This window comes from Scyliorhinus torazame, chromosome 1 (assembly GCF_047496885.1).
Source record: "Scyliorhinus torazame isolate Kashiwa2021f chromosome 1, sScyTor2.1, whole genome shotgun sequence".
Classification (NCBI taxonomy): Eukaryota; Metazoa; Chordata; class Chondrichthyes; order Carcharhiniformes; family Scyliorhinidae; genus Scyliorhinus; species Scyliorhinus torazame.
In genome coordinates, this window is record NC_092707.1 from 367,305,902 (window position 1) to 367,323,238 (window position 17,337).

At 47.8% G+C, this 17,337-nt stretch overlaps 1 protein-coding gene across 1 annotated transcript in view; it reads left to right on the plus strand.

Moving 5' to 3' along the window:
• LOC140426477 (calpain-2 catalytic subunit-like) overlaps window positions 1–17,337 on the plus strand; it is a 115,994-nt gene that overhangs the window by 23,147 nt on the left and 75,510 nt on the right. The window lies entirely within an intron of this gene.

Below are 17,337 nucleotides of genomic sequence, written 5' to 3' on the forward strand. Positions count from 1 at the left end.
AACGTAGACCACAACAACTGGATCCTCCCCCTCCCTCTCCAAAATCCTTTCAAGCCGATCAGAGATGTCCCTCACCCTGGCACCGGGCAGGCAACATACCGTGCGGGACTCTGGATCTGGCTTAGAAAGGATGCCATCAATCCCCCTAATTATAGAATCCCCTACAACTACCACTTGTCTTTTTGCTCCCTCCTCTTGAATGGCTTCCTGTACCACGGTGCAGTGGTCAGTCAACGCATCCTCCCTACAGCCCTCTTCCTCATCCACACAGGGAGCAAGTACCTCATACCTGTTGGACAAGGTCAAGGGCTGAGGCTCCTCAACTCCTAAACTCAGGATCCCCCTACCTGCCTCCCTTGCAGTCACACCACTCTGCCCCTGACCACTGTCCGAATTAACAGAACTTATTCTATCGGGTGTGACTGCCTCCTGAGACAAAGTGTCCAGGTAATGTCCCCCCTCCCAGATGTGCCGCAGTGTGTGCAGCTACGGTCTCCAGCTCATCAGTTCTGAGCCGAAATTCCTCGAGCAGCCAACACTTGCTGCAGATGTGGTCACTGACGGTCTCAATGGGATCCACCAGTTCCATCATCATACAGCAACAGCACATCACCTGTCCAGCCATATTCAACTAGTTAATTAATTTAAATATACATTTTTAAAAAATTTCTTTCTAGAACCTCAAGGATAAACCCGAACACCAACAAAACACAGCCCTCTCTCGCCACTCACCCGAACTCAGTCACTCACCTAAACTCAGGTTCAATAGGAATTACTTACTATCTTGTGTATTCTATGTAAGGTACAGTTTTTCCCCCAATAATAATAATCTTTATTAGTGTCACAAGTAGGCTTACATTAATACTGCAATGAAGTTACTGTGAAAATCCCCTAGTCGCCATACTCCAGCATCTGTCCAATTCACCCAACGACTACGTCTTTCGGGACTTGTGGAAGGAAACCGGAGCACCCGGAGGAAAGTCACACAGATACAGGGAGAACGTGCAGACTCCACACAGACAGTGACCAAAGCCGGGAATCGAACCTGGAACCCTGGTGCTGTGAAGCAACAGTACTACTCACTGTGCTACCGCGTCATCCGTTTATATCACCTTTCTGGGCTGGATTTGAATATAAGCCCTGAAAGTGAAAACTACATTGCACCAGGTCCGAAACCTAATTATATTGCATTCTGTTGCCAATTTGTTTTTTCTAGCACAGTTTAAAATTTGAGTCCTGGCTCATCTTTAATGCGTGCTTCTGCAGCTGTCATTTGAGAAGTACAATTTACAAAGTTGTACCTCTCGATGATTTCTGTCATCAGATAAAATGAGTGGAGCATCCATGCCTGAGACATGCCAAGGGCCTGAAGGGAGTTGTTTCGGATGACGAGGTGACCCATATGTTTTAACTTTTGAGTTCCAGACCTTTATGCGATATTCTTCCACTTTAAAAAAAAAAAAATTTAGAGAGCCCAATTAATTGTTTTTCCAATTAAGGGGCAATTTAGCATGACCAATCCACCTACTCTGCACATCTTTGGGATGTGGGGGTGAGATCCACGCAAACACGGAGAGAATGTGCAAACTTCACACGGACAATGACCCTGGGCCGGGATCGGACCTGGGTCCTCGGCGCCCTGAGGCACCACTGTGCCGCCCTCGATGTTCTTCCATTTTAACAGAATGCCAAATCTCCCACTCCGGAATGTTATTGCAAGCAAGATCTTCCATGTTTCCTTCTTTTCCAGGCTGGCACCTTTATTCCTGAGCAATCAGCCGCATTTGTCAGTACTGTAAATAAAAACTATGGTTGGAATTTTCTGGGTGTTCCATGCTGGCGGTATCTTCCATTCCAGCTGATGGCGCGCCCCGCACCACGGGGTTGCCAGCATTGAGGGGTACATTCAGCGGGAAACCCCTTTGACAACGGCGGGACCAGAAGATCCCTCCGCCGGTTAATGGCGGGCAGGCTGCGTGGAAAACCTTGCCTAATATCTATTAATGTACCAGTCCCGTCACTTGTAACGTGTGCATTGATAACGCAGTCTGCCTGCGATACTAGGGAAATGGTAAAATGGACAGTGCTTCTCAAACATTAACTTCACATTCAAAGTGCCCCCAAATCACTCATTAAAAAAATGTGTGCCATCAAGTGTGTGCCTTTACAAACTTTATTTAAGCTACAAATACAAGGGCAAAATACCACGGATGCTGGAAATTTGAAGTAAAAACAGAGAATGCTGGTCTGGCAGTAGGTAATACAGCAGGTCTGGCAATATCGGAGAGAGAGAAAAACAGAGTTAACATTTCAGGTTGATTCAGAACTATTCTGACGAGAGGTCATTGACCTGAAATGTTAACTCTTTCCCCAGATGCATACAAAATGATCAGGGGGTTTGATAGGGTGGACAGTGAGAGCCTTCTCCCGCGGATGGAAATGGCTGGCACGAGGGGACATAGCTTTAAACTGAGGGGTAATAGATATAGGACAGAGGTCAGAGGTAGGTTCTTTACGCAAAGAGTGGTGAGGCCGTGGAATGCCCTACCTGCAACAGTAGTGAACTCGCCAACATTGAGGGCATTTAAATGTTTATTGGATAAGCATATGGATGATAATGGCATAGTGTAGGTTAGATGGCTTTTGTTTCGGTGCAACATCGTGGGCCGAAGGGCCTGTACTGCGCTGTATCGTTCTATATTCTATGATGCCTGATTTGCTGAGTATTTCCAGCATTTTCTGTTTTTGTTTATTTAAGTCACACTTTTTAAAAAAGAGTCAAATGAAAAGTTTTAACTTCTGATTTCATCATGGAATAAGTAAGTGTACCATCCTTTACAATTCACACAATAATGCATGGCGACAAACTCTGTAATCTGTGCCTCCACTGTCTTTTTTGGTGGCATGGTGTCCAAACCTTTCTGCCTCTTAGTGTGTCCACATAATAATAATAACCTTTATTAGTGTCACAAGGATATTTACATTAACACTTGTGGTATTATCAGGTATCGCAGTACCCGAGAGGCTGAAGACCATTGGTTAAACCTCGGAGTTTACCATTGGCTGTTTTGTATGTAGCTCCGCCCTGACAGGTGGGGTATAAGAACCGGTGCCGTCCCAGCAGCCCTCATTCTGTACCAAAGCCTTCAGCTATGTTACTATCTCGTTTTGATAGTAATTGATCGTGCATCAATTTAATAGACTACTACTTAAGCTGAAAGGATGGATCTCCGAATCAAGCCGGAGTGTCTGCAACTCAGCCCCCACGTGGAGAACTTGGCGGCGATCTTCAAGCACTGGCTGGCGTGCTTTAAAGGCTACCTTGAGACGGCCGGAGGCACACACTCAGGGGAGTAGAAACTGTATTTCCTGCATTCCAGGGTAAGCCCTGGGATCTACACCCTCATCGAGGAGGCGGAGGACTTTGATGCAGCGATCCATCCTGTAAATCAGGTCTACACACGTCACCTGCTTGCAACAAGACGGCAAAGCCCCGGGGAATTGTTGGAGGAGTTCTACTGCACGCTACTGGTGCTGGGCAGAAACTGTGGCTGCCCACAAGTTTCAGGGAGCGAGCACACAGAACTCCTAATCCGTGATGCCTTCGTAGCAGGTATGAGCTCCTCAGATATCCGCCAGCGGCTCTTAGAAAAAGACACCCTGGGACTTAGAGAGGCACAGGCCCTGGCAGGGTCCATGGACGTTGCCTCCAGAAATGCGCAATCCTATGAGCCCGACCGCGCGGTGGCCCCCTGGGCAGCGTGGCATCCCGCAGCGGCAGCCCCACAGACTTTCCCCGTGTCTCCGCAGGCCTGCGCTGTAAGACGGCCCGCTAATCCCGCAGCGGCAGCCCCACAGACTTTCCCCGTGTCCCCGCAGGCCTGCGCTGTAAGGCAGCCCACTAACTCCGTCGGGCTCCGCTGTTTCTTCTGCGGGCAGGCAAAGCACCCCCGCCAGCGCTGCCCGGCCTGCATCTCCACCTGCAAAGAGTGTGGCAAGAAGGGCCATTTTGTGGGGGTCTGCCAGGCACGAGCGGTGGCCGCGGTCTCCAGCGGCCACTCCGGACCGCCGCAGCAATCTTCTCTTCGGGCCCCAGGCGGCCAGCATTCACCGCCACCCCCCTATCCTAGGGCCACGTGCGGCCCACGGAGGCGGCTATCTTGTTCCTCGGACACCACGCTGGCGGATGGGTGCCACCATTTTGTCCCTCCCCGACCACCATGTGCGACCCATGGGAGACGCCATCTTGGATGGGGCCCCAGGACCCCAGCACGGCCAACTACACGCTGCCCGATCAAAACCCGCAACTACTTCATCTGGCCTCGGTGACTCTGGACCAAAATCGACCTCGGACACTCTCAACAGCAACGACGACGGTCTTCATCAACGGCCACGAGATGTCCTGCCTGATCGACTCTGGAAGCACGGAGAGCTTTATACACCCTGACACGGTAAGGCGCTGTTCACCTGTTACCCACCTTGTAAACCAAAGAATCTCCCTGGCCTCTGGTTCACACTCAGTGCAGATAAAGGGGTTCTGCCTAGCAAACCTCACGGTGCAAGGCAGGAAATTCAACAATTTCCGCCTTTATGTCCTGCCGCACCTCTGCGCGGCTGCGCTCCTGGGGTTAGATTTCCAATGTAACTTGCAAAGCCTGACCTTCAAATTCGGCGGCCCCATACCCCCCCTTACTGTCTGCGGCCTCGCGACCCTTGAGGTCCACCCGCCTTCCCTGTTTGCGAACCTCACCCCGGATTGCAAACCCATCGCCACCAGGAGCAGACGGTACAGTGCCCAGGACCGGACCTTCATTAGGTCAGAGGTCCAACGGCTACTGAGGGAAGGGGTCATTGAAGCGAGCAACAGTCCCTGGAGAGCTCAAGTAGTGGTGCTAAAGACCGGGGAGAAACATAGGATGGTCATTGACTACAGCCAGACCATCAACAGGTTTACGCAGCTGGACGCGTACCCTCTCCCCCGCATATCCGACCTGGTAAACAGGATCGTGCAACATAAGGTCTTCTCCACGGTGGATCTCAAGTCGCCTACCATCAACTACCCCTCCATACTAGTGACCGCAAGTACACTGCCTTCGAAGCAGATGGGCGGCTCTATCATTTTTTTAAGGGTTTCCTTTGGTGTCACTAACGGGGTCTCGGTCTTCCAATGCGAGATGGACCGAATGGTTGTCCGGTACGGCTTGCGCGCAACATTTCCGTATCTTGATAACGTCACCATCTGCGGCCATGACCAGCAGGACCACGACACTAACCTCTGAAAATTTCTCCAGACCGCTAAAATCCTTAACTTAACGTAAAATAAGGATAAATGCGTGTTTAGCACCGACCGCCTAGCCATTCTCGGCTACGTAGTGCGAAATGGAGTTATAGGCCCCGACCCTGAACGCATGCGCCCCCTTATGGAGTTCCCCCTCCCTCACTGCCCCAAGGCCCTGAAGCGCTGCCTCGGGATTTTCAGTTATTACGCCCAGCGGGTCCCTAACTACGCAGACAAAGCCCATCCCCTAATCCAGTCCACAACCTTCCACCTGTCGATGGAGGACCGCCAGGCCTTCAGCCGCATCAAAGCAGACATTGCAAAGGCCACAATACCCGCCATCGATGAGTCCCTCCCCTTCCAGGTTGAGAGCGGCGCGTCCGCGTAGCTCTGGCGGCCACCCTCAACCAAGCAGGCAGACCCGTGGCCTTCTTCTCCCGTACCCTCCATTCTTCCGAAATTCGCCACCTCTCAGTCGAAAAGGAGGCCCAGGTCATAGTAGAAGCTGTGCGACATTGGAGGCATTACCTGGCCGGCAGGAGATTCACTCTCCTCACGGACCAACGGTCGGTGGCGTTCATGTTTGATAATGCACAGCAGGGCAAGATAAAAAACGACAAGATCTTGCGGTGGAGGATAGGGGTCACTCGCTTTTTCCATTTTATCAAGACCCGCAACCTGCCTTACTCCATCGAGGAGGTCAGGACAGTCACCAGGGACTGCCAAATCTGCGCAGAGTGCAAATCGCACTTCTACCGGCCAGAGGTACCGCACCTGATAAAGGCTTCCTGTCCCTTTGAACGCCTCAGCATGGACTTCAAAGGCCCCCTCCCCTTCACCGACCGCAACACGTATTTCCTGAACGTGATTGACGAGTACTCCCGGTTCCCATTCGCGATCCCCTGCCCCGACATGACCGCAACCACCATCATCAAGGCCCTCCAGGTTATCTTTACACTGTTCGGTTTCCCCGCGTACATACACAGTGATAGGGGGTCCTCCTTTATGAGCGACGAACTGCGCCAATTCCTGCTCAACAGGGGCATCGCCTCAAGCAGGACGACCAGTTACAACCCCCGGGGAAATGGGCAGGTAGAGAGGGAGAACGGAACAGTCTGGAAGACCGTCCTACTGGCCCTACAGTCCAGGGCCCTCCCAGTCTCCCGCTGGCAAGAAGTCCTCCACGCCATCCTGTCACTGCTCTGTACAACTACCAACCAGACACCTCATGAACGTCTCCTGGCATTCCCCAGGAAATCCTCCTCCGGGACCTTGCTCCCGACGTGACAACACCCGGACCCAACCTGCTCCGAAAACACGTGCGGGCGTACAAGTCAGACCCGTTGGTCGAGAGGGTCCACCTGCTGCACGCTAACTCCCAGTACGCCTACATGGCGTTCCCTGACGGCCGGCAAGATACGGTCTCCCTATGGGACCTGGCGCACGCCGGAATCCCACGCGCACCCAAACCCCCCCCCCCCCCCTCCACAGCACCTCACAGGAGGGTCAATCCTCCTGCCGCCCCTGCCTAGGCCCTCCCACCCACCGACACCCCCTACAGGCACCCCCCTCTCTTGTCAACCGTTTGCCCCACCAGCGCCGTCTAGGGGTGACAAAGCTGCCATGGAGGCCAAAGCCATGCTCCCGGAGTCGCAGGCGCCCGGACCCCCACCGGAATCACCCCCGACGCTCAGACAATCCAGGAGGACGACCAGGCCACCCGACCGACTGATTGCTTCAGTATAATAGATCTGTAACTGTAAATAAACTTCCATGATTGTAAATATTCTCTACAACCCTGTAAGGAGGTATCACAATACCCCCATATCTGATCATACCTTGTTAAATGCAATTGTAACCACTGGCCACCACCCCTGCCAGACTCTTTTTTAACAGGGGGTGAATGTGGTGTTATCAGGTATTGCGGTACCCGAGAGGCTGAAGACCATTGGTTAAACCTAGGAGTTTACCATTGGCTGTTTTGTATGTAGCCCCGCCCTGACAGGCGGGGTATAAGAACCGGTTCCGTCCCAGCAGCCCTCATTCTGTACCGAAGCTGCTGGGGAACAGTTCTAGTCTGTTAAAGCCTTCAGTTATGTTACTACCTCGTTTTAATAGTAATTGATCGTGCATCAACACTGCAATGAAGTTACTGTGAAAAGCCCCTATTCGCCACATTCCAGCGCCTGTTCGGGTACACAGAGGGAGAATTCAGAATATCCAGCATGTCCTTCGGGACTTGTGGGAGGAAACTGGAGTGGCCGGAGGAAACCCACACAGACACAGGAAGAACGTGCAGACACCGCACAGACCGTGACCTGGCGCTGTGCAGCAACACTGTGCTAACCACTGTGCTACCAGAGCCTTAGTGAGTTGCTGCACCAGTGGAGGAGTGGATGTTCTTGTTTGGCTGGAGCTGCACTCTTCCAGGCACGTGGAGAGTATTCCATCACAGTCCTGACTTGTGCCTTGTCGATGGTGGACAGGCTTTTGGGAGTCCGAAGATGAGTTACTTGCTGCAGTCCCTCTGACCTGCTTTTGTAGCTACAGTATTTATATGGCTGGTCCAGTCCAGTTTCTGGACAATGGTGATCCCCAGGGTGGTAATCCCCAGGTGCTACCCTTCAAAGAGATTAAAATCGGGCCTGCCATGTGCTTCAACAAGGAGACCTATGAGCAATGCAGCACTCCTAGATTTTGAAGCCAGCGCAAAAATGTCTCTGGAACCTCCTCATATCCTTGCCCTCCTTGTTCCGTCCGGATTGGTAAGTTCATGCTATTCGGTGATCAGGTCTTGACACTCAGTTTAAATCAGCGAGAGCAAGCTTGTTCACCATTGGCATTCGTGCTTCTCCTGTTCTTGCGTCACTGGGCTCGTCCCTTTTTCTTTGCAGCAACAAATGCAGCTGAAGTCGGATGTTAATGCAAACTGTAACCTGACTCCGATGACACTGGGTTACGTAGCCAAGGTAGGTAATCAAGGTAACGAAACAAGGTGTGACCAGCTGATTGGTCCACAATTGGGAGGGGTTTTTCTCACTTGTGAAGTAAGAGAGAGAGAGCAGGACATCCTCGTCTCGTAGCCATCAGGAAGAGTAGCCATCAACCAGATTCTGAGAGCTGCCTACGTGATGAGGCAGAATGAACAACTGCGGCGAACCAGAGCCGAAAGGGCTGAAAGTTTGGTCAGGATGGTGTGTGTTTCAAATCGAATCTTTCCCAATTGTGGAATGTGAATTTTGAAGAAATTTTGAGAAGCTCTCCTCTTCTGTGCTGAACAACAGAAGGCAGTCCTGAGATGGCATACGGTTTGAAAAGCTGGTTGAGGGCCAGGCACACACTGAAAAATAATGGCCCCCTCCTCCTGCCCAATTTAAATAGGGGGGTAGAATTTCCAAGCTTCAGCGCTGCCGGCAGGGCATTGCATCGGTCGAGCAGCACAGCAGCAAATTGCTAATGTACTGATCGGGATGTTCCATCAATTAGAAATTGGCGGATGGAAAATCACTGGAACTGTGTTGTTTAATTTTCCAACAAGCCGCTTTATGTGTGTGGTAATGTGAGGCTTGAAGAATTTGAGTACTGTAAATCTGGTGATGAATGCTTGTTATTCAATATCCATGCTACAAAGTATCCCAGATGAAAAAGGCCATTTGGCTCTTGGGAACAATTTTAGCAAAAGTAAAATACTGCAAAATAACACCAAGAAATTCTGGAAAATCCCAATAGATCAGGAAGTATCTGGGGAGGGAAGCGGAGTTGATGTTTCAGGTCGAAGGCCTTTCACCTGTTTCTCTTCACAGAGGCCGCCTGACCTGCTGGGTTTTTCCAGCATTTAAAAAAAATTACTATCGGAAGAGCTCTCGCCTCATTTTCTCTCTGTATCCCCTGCCCCCGATGGTTGTTATAAATGATTGCAGAGTTTTTGCCTCCTTCGCCCATCTCAAATGGTTGAACACTCTGCATGAAGAAGACTCTCCTGGTATCACGTCCTAACATTATTTGGTAATTTCCCCCCTTCTCAGTTTATCACCTGCAAAATTAAACAGAGGATCAATAAGAATAAAAACAGGAAATTTGTGCTTTTTTTAACCTTGATAGCTTCTGCAGCCTTGTCTCTCCCTATACCTGTGAAAGCTTTCAATCCTATATCCTGGTTCAAACCACGATGTAATCTAACACCAGCCTATATCCTGCATTCTTCAGTAGCTTCTACAGCAACCGTGATTTCTGCTCCCCCACTCCCTCATTTTTTGAAAATTTGCTTATGGGGTGTGGGCAACGCTGGCTAGATTGGCATTTGTTGCCCATCCCTAATTGCCCTCAAGAAGGTGGCGCTGAGCTACCTTCTTAAACCGCTACAGTCCACATGGTGTAGGTATGTCCACAGAGCTGTTAGGGAGGGAGTTCCAGGATTTTTACCCAGTGGCATTGGAGGAACAACATTATATTTCCAAGTCAGGATGGTGAGTGGCTTGGGAGGGAATGTCCAGGTGGTGGTGTTCCCATCTGTATGCTGTCCTTGTCCTTCTAGATGGTAGTGGTCACAGGTTTGGAAGGTGAGTTCCTGCAGTGCATCTTGTAGATGATACACACTGCTGCCACTGTGCATCGTTGGTGGACAGAGTGAATGTTGTGGAATCAAGCGGACTGCTTTATCCTGGATGGTGTTGAGTGTCATGGATGTTGTTGGAGCTGCACTCATCTAGGCAAGTGGAGAATATTCCATCATACCTCTGACTTGTACCAGTACCTTGCAAATGGTGGACCGACGTTTGGAGTCAAGAGGTGAGTTACTCACCTCTGTTACGGATGTCTGGTCAGCTCTCAACAGTAGTTACGATACTGGATCAGAACCATAACGTTTAAAGTTTTAAGGGAGTGCAGAAAGATTGATTCGTTCCAGGAGAGATAACATAAGAAATAGGGCTTGGTTATTTTATAAACAAACTTTATTAAAACAAAAGAAAAACAATATTTAAACTTCAACCCGAACAATAACATATTACATGCGGTTTCTTAACCCTATCACACGAGTTCCCATTAAACAGCACTTCTAAGGAACATACAGCTCTCATTCCACTTACATAGGTAGGCAAAGGTGGTACTTGCATTTATGAAGCAATTTTTCTGCTAAGTTCCTTCAGAACCCTTTTTCAAAACCTGTCTCTGGGGCCGTTTTCCATGACCTCTTTCAGTAGCTTTACAAATCCTTCTCCCCACCTGTACAAACAGGATTCTTTCCCTCTCTCTCTAAGCTCTGCCCAAAGGTTCTCCCCTGGGGTGTCCAGACTTGAACCCATTTTCATTATCATGGCTGTTTAATTTCCCACTCCCGTTTATACAAAAGAACAGAGCCATACTATTGATATGCCACTAACCTCACATTTACAGACAAAAGAAGCCATCAGACTCTGTAATGACTGGTCAAACAAGAGTGCCCCGAAGGACAAGGGATCTCGAGTGAATCACCCCAGCTGAACAGAGGCATCCTGCATATTCCCACTAATGAGTTTAAGTCTGAATTAGACGATGTACCTCAGGCCAGGTATGGGTGTCTCCCTCTGACTCCGTGCTAGCAGTTTTTCCCTCAGTCTGTTTAACCCCTAATTTGCCTACTATATCTTCAATCCCGTTTCTGGACTCAATTTCTAATATCTCCCTCTCGTAACAGCCTCTGATCTACTCTTGTAGCCAGAGTATTTATATGGCCAGCCCAGTTCAGCAGATGTTGATAGTTTCCTTCTTTGGTAAGTCTGCCACGTCACTTCTCCTGCTTTTCAACAATCTACACAAGATCTTCTCCTATGAGTGTGCATTTGCCCCCTGAAAACGTTTTTTTCCCCCCCGCCACCCTCATCCATTATCTCACCTGCCATCTCACCCACTATCTCTTAAGCTCATGCTAAGTGGTGCAATGTGGCCTTAAGTGGGCATTAATTGCCCACTTGAAGGCCTCAATTGGAAACAGGGCAGGAAGCCCTCCCTTGGCCTTTCTACTATCCACTTAATCGAGGTGGAGTGGGAAGGCTGTGGAGTTCCTATCCGCCAATTTCCTACCTGATTAAATGCTTCTGTGGCCAAGGGACACTGTACCAAAGAGATGGCCGTTGACCAAGGTAAATAGGGGAGTGGGGAAGGACTTCATTTAACTTGGGGGATGAGAAATTGAAGGGTGTAGCAATATTAATAATAGACACAATTACAGCTGTCGAAAGTAGGGATTTCAATCAGGATGTTCAAGGAGCAAAATTTAAGGGACAGCAAAAAATGCAAGGCTCTGATGGGTGTTGTCTCTCCACCAGTGATGATATGATGAGGTGGTTGTATGAATAAAGACAATGGGAAAGGGCTTAGCATAAGCAGTGATTATAATGGGAGGTTTCAATTGTATTAACTGGGAGGAATAGACCCGTTCAAGCAGTAAAGGCGACAAACGTCTAAAAATGTATTCAGGAGTTTAATAGAACAATATATTGCTGAGAAATTTAGTACAGAGTAGGTAACAGACCATACCGGTTAGCACTGTTGCTACACAATGCCAGGGTCCCAGGTTCGATTCCCGGTTTGGGTCACCGTCTGTGTGGAGTCTGCATGTTCTCCCCATGTCTGCGTGGGTTTCCTCCGGGTGCTCCGGTTTCCTCCCACAAGTCCCGAAAGACGTGTTGTTAGGTAATTTGGACATTCTCCCTCTGTGTATCCGAACAGGCGCCGATTTTCACAGTAACGTCATTGCAGTGCTAATGTAAGCCAACCTGTGACAATAATGAAGATTAATAATGAATGAAACGCCACAATTGATAATAATATGACAATAAAAGATCTTGGGAGTAATGACCAAAATATGTTTGAATTTGATATTAGGTTTGAGTTGAAGAAGCTGCAGAGGATTCAAAAAAATCTAAGGAAGGTGTCTGTCTATTAATCTCTTTCTGAAGAGATTAGAAATAAATCAATCACAGTAATCAGGGTATTTACAAAGTAAAACGTACCAATAACCAGTGGGAGGTAATCAAAGGGCAGGTTTTTCCGGTTCTTCGGGGCAAGGGGGAGCTGGAAAATTCTAGCCTCACATCCTTTAAAAAATCCTGGATGAGTACTTGGCACGCCCTAACTTTCAAGGCAATGGGCCAAGTGCTGGCAAGTGGGTTAGGTGGGCAGGTCAGGGCCTTACATATGTCGGTGCAGACTCGATGGGTCAAAAGGTCTCTTCTACACTAGTATTCTGTGATTTTGTAAACTGAATTAAAATTTAACTTTAGTTGATCTTAACCAGTCCCCGAGGCCATCGTGCGCATCGCCAACCTGATGAAGCGAGTGCCAACAGCACTGACCTTGGCAACATGAGACTCGGGCAATTGTAGCTCGTCAGCATCCCCACATGCCAGCAGGAAGCTGGCTCCCCAACTTGGTTGGCACCAAAGGACTGATTGCCGCAACAGATTATGTCTCGGGAAGAGGGGGCGGTTTCAAAACGTCCTGTGGAATGTCAAGGGTAAACCTCTTTTAAGGAGCCCAGTTTGGACCTACTGTTACTGGCCCCACATTGAAAACATTCAAAGCTGTGTCTGTTTAGCCCTCTTTTATCCCTGGAACGTTTTCCTGCAATCTTCACTCGGCGAGAAAGTCACAATGGCTCCTTCGTCCAGGGAACTTTTAAAATTGTATGTCATCAGATCCCAATCTGCATAGTTAAAGAAGGAACCACAGTGACGTGTTATTCGCCCTGGGATAACACAAACTGCAACACGATGCAGTTAAATGATCAAGCATACACCAAACGTAGGCGTTGGTTCAATAAGATTTATTGAACTTCAGAAACGAAGCACACAGCTGCCTGTGGGTTGACTCTCTACTACTCTAAGTAAACTAACATTAACTATCTAGACCAGGCTAGCTCTGATCCACGTGTAGAAGGTGTTGAATGATTTGTACACCCTGACTGTCACTACAGTTGTCACCAGTGGAAAGAGGCCTCGTGTGTTTTATAGTTGGAAGCCCCCCTCTGGTGTTCTGTCTGGTGATTGGTCGTGTTCTGTTCTGTACGTTGATTGGCTCACCTGGGTGTCTGTCACTGCCTGCTTTTACCTCATGATGTGCATGGGTGCATATTATGACACACAGGTTTCATGTGAGTACCCTAGCTGCCTGCACAGAACAGCAGGTTTAAATAGATGGCGATGGAATCTGTTGGGGATGTTTGCGTGCCAGTCATTTGTCCAGTTTCCGCCGTGTGGTGAAAGTTTTCCCTTCAGTCATTTTTATCTTTTTCGAGATGCCACCTGGTTCATGACGTATTTGCAGGAACGTGCATACGGTTTATTTGCTTTGATTGATATTGCAGTAAATTGATGTACAACCATTTTACATTACAGTGTTAATGTAAGTCTACTTGTGACAATAAAGATCATTATTATTATTACATGGTCTGGGCATCCAATGCTGTAACTCTGTATGTCCATCGTGGATCAACTGCAATCTATGGGACCGAGACATGGAAGGTATCTAGTAATTTGGACATCTTTCACTAATGGTGTCCATGTAAGATCCTGGGCATCACATGGAGAGACAACATTACCAGTGAAGGAGTGCTACAGAGATCTGATCAGAAGGACTTGCAGGATATCATGATAGAGAGATGACTGAGACTGGCTAGGCATGTATTTCGCCCCTTGGACATATGCCCTGCCAGGGTGACAGTAGAATGGACACCAGCAGGTGGAAAAAGAAGACTGGGCCAGCCAAAGTAGGCCTGGTGAAGTACGTTTGAGGAGAACACTCAAGAACGGGATATCACTTGTTCCGAAGTGAAAGAAATGTCAATGGACCCGAGCCACTGGTGGGGCCTTGCTGCCCATCGACCCACACGAGTCCAAAGGAACAAAGTCTGTTCACATCAGTCATTCTTTTAAAATCCTCGTGTTAATGGCGTTCACAGGGATGTCGAAGACCACAGACAGCCAAAAAGCAGTTCCGCTTACCGACATAGAATAAAAACAATAAATAGATGAGTAAGCCTGATCTGAAAGAAGAAAATAAAAAGTTAAGATCTGGTGAACGGGTTTGGAACCAAAATGCTAACCTGCTTTTCTCATTCATTCATTTAGCTGTGCATTTTCAGCATTTTATTTTTAGCAATCATCTGACACACTGCCTCACCTTATATAAACACAGCTATGGATTTAAGTAATTTGATCTGGGTAGGTCTGTAGAGTATAAATCATGAAGCAGGTGAATGACAAAGCAGGTTTGACCAGGTACAGACAAAAGAGAATGTGAGTAACCTCTTTGCAAAGGCAAATTACTTTATTTCATGCTTCTGTTGTTAAGAGCCGATCCAAGTCTTATCCACACACAATTCTTTGGATCTATCATTTCCATTTACACTCAATAGAGTAGATGATGTGATGGCTTATATTGATATTGTAATCCAATTAAGCTAATTTTTCTGGGATCCAGGGTTATTAGGAATTCAGTACTTTATAGCCTTGAGTGAGTTCCATTGATGACTTTAAAGGGTGGCGTTCTAGCCCTGGAACTCTGCCAGATACACCCTCTTGACGTTGGGAGTATTAATAGATTTGCTCGGAACCCATTCACCCGGCCTCCCCAATTAAGGGATTTGGACCATAAGACATGGGGGCAGAAGTAGGCCATTCGGTCCATCGAGTCTGTTCTGCTAAAAGTCAGGTTACTGTGGATGTGGAGTTACATTTCCTTCCCAATCGTGTTTTCTTTTAATGACAGTTGTTGATCGTTTCATTGTCACCATTACTGAGATTAGCTTTCAATTCTAGATTTATTAATTTAATTTAAATTCCACTAGCTGTCATGGTGGTATTTGATCCCATAACCCCACAAAATTAACATGACCATCTGAACTTCTAGTCCGATGACATTACTACAATGCCACCATCTCACTTTTTTTTGCAAATAGAGTGGAATCCATAGAATCCCTATAGTGCAGATGGTGGCCATTCGGCCCATCGAGTCTGCACCGAGCCTCCAAAAGAGCATTCTATCTCTGCCCACTCCCTGCCCTAACCCTGTAACCTCACGCACTCATCATGGCCAATCCACCTACCCTGTGCATCTTTGGACTGTGGGAGGAAATTGGAGCACCCGGAGGAAACCCACACAGACATTGGGAGAATGTGCACACTCCACACAGACAGTTAGCTAAGGCTGGAATCGAACCTCGGTCCCTGACACTGTGAGGCAGCAGTGCTAACCACTGTTTCACATCGAATGTACAGAATGGAAATAGCTCACTCACACAACTAATCCATGCCCATGCTTATCCTCCTCCCATGACTCCTTCAATCCCATTTAGGCGGCACGGTAACACTGTGGTTTGCACTGTTGCTTCACAGCGCCAGGATCCCAAGTTCGATTCCCGGCTTGGGTCACTCTCTGTGCGGAGTCTGCATGTTCTCCCCGTGTCTGCGTGGGTTTCCTCCGGGAGCTCCGGTTTCCTCCCACAAGTCCCGAAAGATGTGCTTGTTAGGTGAATTGGACATTCTGAATTGTCTCTCAGTGTACCCGAACAGGCGCCGGAGTGTGGCAACTAGGAGATTTTCACAGTAACTTCATTGCAGTATTAATGTAAGCCTACTTGTGACACTAATAAAGATAATTATTAAAAGTGCCGTAAACTGCAGGCCATGGATTGAGAACTGGAAATTGGGACTATGCTAGATATATCTACTTGCCGGCTGGTATGATACTGATGGGCCAAATGGCCGCCTCTTCCTGCTGCAAATTATGATACAATGACTATATGATTTGTAAGACAGATTTTGTCCCAATTTCCTGGTCCTGTCATTCATCTCTCCTGGAATTGCTTTTCTTTTCTCTCTATCTACAATGGTGAAGGTACTGATTTTTGATTTTATTTTCAAATGCATGAAATAGAAACCATTGAAGGTTCAGAATCTTATTAAAATTTGTGGCTACATAAACTTTCAGTGTGAAGGTATGTCTGTGTGTTGACTTGGGAATTTTAGTTAGTCTAGGCTTGGGCAATGCTGAGTTACCAAAATAAGGGGCGACTTCAAATGTTCTCTGTCAATGGACAATCTTTGACTCTGTTCCCTTCTTGAAGGGTTTCCAAAATGTGGGAAAGGGAAGTGATTTAGTGCCATTTGGCTCAACGATTTTCTCTGAACAGTTTTAATGAGTTCAGCACTCCGTTTACATTGGATCCTGTTTGTTGTACTCAATGACACTGGGTCTCATTTATAAAAACAGCGCCTTCCCCCTTCTCCAACCCTCCGCTAATGGTAAATCTCAGCCCTTGGAATATTTTCTACATATGCGTACACAGCAACATCTGTCATTTGCGAACCTGTGAATGGAGAAATGTGAATGGAAATTGGGTATGGTGGTGGTTTCAGTGTATTAAAATACCATTCACATCCAGAATCTTGGTTCTAAATACTGCTTTCTCTCTTTATTTTATTCTCACATTTTGTTTCTTGGTACCTTATTCCATATGTGAGCCTCCAAACAATATTTAATAAAATTAGTGGGGGCCGCCAAGGCCGCCAGATGCCCTACTGGGCTACCTTCCCATAGAAAACGTGCTGACAACAGATTTTTCACATTAGGTACCACACCCTGGCATTTAGTTGGTCTGTGCTAGTTCCCCAGAAAAGGAAAGGATGCAGTCAAATGGCACCTACCAAAGTACTAGACGAAGGCTGGCTGGGTAAACTGTGTGCAAAATGAACTTAAGAGACAGATTCTCTTCAGAGCCTGGTCTCCAAACTGTGTTCCCTGAGCAGGTAGATTCACATTGAGAGGGCAAAATTGCAGAATAAGCCTTGAATTAATTATTTTGAAATGTTATTGTTGCTCTTGCTTTTATGAGCAAATGGAGGAAAGCCCACCTTGACATGGCGCCACCTTGACATGGCGCAGAAGAGCTGATCAAAGACTGCCATGCTGGTGTATACACCTCCCTTCAGACAGACCGTCTTTGTATGCTCAGCGGATGTATTACATGCTGTTTATACAGACAATAGTAAAATCCTCACAGGGGCAGCACGGTGGTGCAG